Raw genomic sequence first — 3,593 nt, 5'->3', positions numbered from 1 at the left:
CCACGCCCACTCAAGCTATGGACCAATCAGAAGTAAAACCTGCGACTGACTGACATACTTCGTGCTTGTGTCACGTGTTCTTGTCTTTATTTTTACTTCGATATTTTGTAATTTTTATTTTTAAATAAATATTTTTTTTTATAATGTTCAACATGTACAAACAAATATATGAATGTAATAAACAGTTCAGGGTGTCCCAAGTTACCGGAGTGTGTTAGGGAAGGAGGAGTTTTGTCTCTCCAGAGTTGCCGTAGGGCTGTGACGTAAGAGGTCTATAAATGTGTGTTGTTGAAGCAGGTGTGCGGTAGTGATGAGAGCGACCAGTCTGTGAACAATTAAAACGTCCTGTGTGCTTTTTCCTCCTGTATAACAGGTTAGTTTTGGTGAATCAACTCCCTAAATAATATCCATGTGATCTTTATAAGTTTAAGTACACATTCTGATGGTGGAGCCTAACTCTAAAGTGGTTGTGAGTTGTAGTTTGTATTTGTGAATGAATCCAGTGCACAGCTGCAGTAATCAATACAAAAAGGCGACGTGAGTGCGCAATGTTTATATAGGAACTTCTGATCCTAATTCAGACTCCCAAATTAGAGCTCCCGTTTTCTTATTGATTTTATAATGTATTTTTGTATAATGTGTGTGTTCTGAAAGAGGTTTTACATGCTATTTTGTTGTGTTTAGACATGGTTATATAAGTTAAGCTCTCAGGAATGGTCAATGAACATTTCAAGTACAGTAACTTAAAGATGCTAGTAGAAGAATATGAAGAAAAGCAAAGTATTTAAATGAATGTTGCTCAATTGTGCATTAAGGTGAATATTCCTGAGAAAGACAAGACAGTGAAATAATGTCTAATTGGGCACTATATTGTATATTTTGGAGTGATGATGTGGATATGTAAAAATATATGGAAAAGGCATACAGTATTGTTATGGTAATTATAACTCCAGTGATACAGTAACGGTTTAATGATAGTTTGAGTGTTTTGATAAAAATAGAGGTGAAGATAAAGTAAAAGACATTGACATGATAATACAAAGTGACAAAAGATATGGGAAATTAAGTGAATTGTGGATTTGTAATTTCTGTTAATAAATTCTGATGAGCGCGACCAGTCTGTGAACAACTGAAACGTTCTGTGTGCATTTTTCCTCTTGTATAACAGGACATTATTATCTGACTGCTTGTCCTGGCTACCTGGGACCTGCAACAGATAACCTAGGAATACATCACTAAAAATCTGAGTTCTAGATCGGTCTTGAACTCTCCTCAAATTGTAGAAAAAACTAAGAAAAGATTGATTGATTGATTGAGACTTGTATTAGTAGGTTGCACAGTGAAGTACATATTCCGTACATTTGACCACTAAATGGTAACACCTGAATAAGTTTTTCAACTTGTTTAAGTCGGGGTCCAGATTTAACCAATGGCTACAGAGATTTATCCTTAAAAGGCAGAACCTTGCTTTCCAAAGCAGAAGGTATCTCCAGGCTTACCTATGCGGCTATTTCTTTAGAAGTTTACCAAAAAATATGTAAGACTATCGACAAAATACTTGTTGACTTTATTTGGAAAAACAAAATTAATTATATTAAGAAATCTGTTATAATGAACAATTACAATCAGGGTGGTCTAAACTTTCTGGATATCACTACACTAAACAACACCTTCAAGATGAATTGGATAAGACACTATTTGAAAGACCCTACCTCAATTTGGAACTTCATATCTCATCATGTATTTTCTAACCTTGGAGGCCTAAAATGTTTGCTATTGTGTAACTACAACATTGATAGGATTCCTGTTGCTCTTTCAAACTTCCACAAACAAGCCCGTCTGGCATGGTCTCTTATACACAAGCACAATTTCTCACCTACCAAATACTTCATTTGGAACAATAAAGACACATGTTACAAAAGGAAATCTCTTTTCCTCAACAATTGGTTCAAGAATGATATTATTTTAGTGAGTCAGCTTTTCAAAAAGGAACTTTTTAATTACCAATAATTTCTCAACCATTTTAAGGTCCCTGTGACTCCCAAACAATTTGCCATTGTATTTGATGCCATTCCAACAGGTGTTGTTATGTTGTACTCATCTCCTCTTTCCATACTTGCCAACCCTCCCGGATTTTCCGGGAGACTCCCGAAATTCAGCGCCTCTCCCGAAAACCTCCCGGGACAAATTTTCTCCCGAAATTCAGGCGGACTCAGGTCCTCCACAATATAAAAAAGCGTACATGCCCAATAACGTTATAACTGTAGAATGATGGAGGGCGAGTTCTTGGTTTCTTATGTGGGTTTATTGTTAGGCAGTTTCATTAACGTCCTCCCAGCGTGGCAACAACACACAACAGCAGTCACTTGTTTGCATACCGTAAAGCAGTTCGTCTACCGTAAACAGCAATGTTGTGACACTCTTAAACAGGACAATACTGCCATCTAGTGCATTTGATGAAAGCACTTTTGTGCGTGCCACACAGCAATGCATCATAGAGAGGGTGTTCAGCATTGTTCGAAAAATAGTGACAGAGAATAGAACAAGGATGGACAATTCAAGCCTTAACTCAACAATGAGTAGATGAGTGTTATGTGTGTGTATATGTGTAAATAAATGAACACTGAAATTTAAGTATTTCTTATATATACATATATACATATATATATATATATATATAGCTAGAATTCACTGAACGTCAAGTATTTCTTATATATATATATATATATAGCTAGAATTCACTGAATGTCAAGTATTTCTTATATATATATATATATATATGAAATACTTGACTTGGTGAATTCTAGCTGTAAATATACTCCTCCCCTTTTAGCCACGCTTGCGTGTCTGTCTCCTATGTAATTGCGCTCTGGAATAATGTTGTGAATGACATCTGCTGGGTCAAAACGTGGTCTCTTCCTGACAGGTGTTTACTTACCAACAAAGTCAAAGAGATATCTTTTAAAATCATTCCTGGTTATTACCCTGTAAAGACTGTGATGGTTAGATACAAGAAGGACATTGATGTTACCTGCACCTCATGCAATATGCATCCAGAGACTGTTTATCACCTGTTTTGGACTTGTGAAAGCACTCCATCACTACGGCGGGGCATCTGTCGCTTCATCCTGGACAATCCATCCATCCATTTTCTACCGCTTATTCCCTTCGGGGTCGCGGGGGGCTCTGGAGCCTATCTCAGCTACAATCGGGCGGAAGGCGGGGTACACCCTGGACAAGTCGCTACCTCATCGCAGGGCCAACACAGATAGACAGACAACATTCACACACTAGGGCCAATTTAGTGTTGCCAATCAACCTATCCCCAGGTGCATGTTTTTCATGACAAATTTGTGCTTTACAAAGCATGCAGCTGGGACCTCGGGTTTTCAATTATGTCTTTACTAGGATTTGGCTTTTGGTGAACATTTCACCCAAAATATGCATTGGTTTTGATACTTTTCAGTACTAACTAGATCAAAAGGTCCCCAAACTAGGGACCGCGGGCCGAATGCGGCCTGCCAGCGTCCAAAATCCAGCCCGCGGGAAGTCTCAAGAGTTTTTTTTTTGTGGGACGGCGTTTGGGAGAGTGG

This window comes from Nerophis lumbriciformis, linkage group LG10 (assembly GCF_033978685.3).
Source record: "Nerophis lumbriciformis linkage group LG10, RoL_Nlum_v2.1, whole genome shotgun sequence".
In the NCBI taxonomy this organism is placed as follows: domain Eukaryota; kingdom Metazoa; phylum Chordata; class Actinopteri; order Syngnathiformes; family Syngnathidae; genus Nerophis; species Nerophis lumbriciformis.
This window is presented reverse-complemented; position numbering follows the sequence as displayed.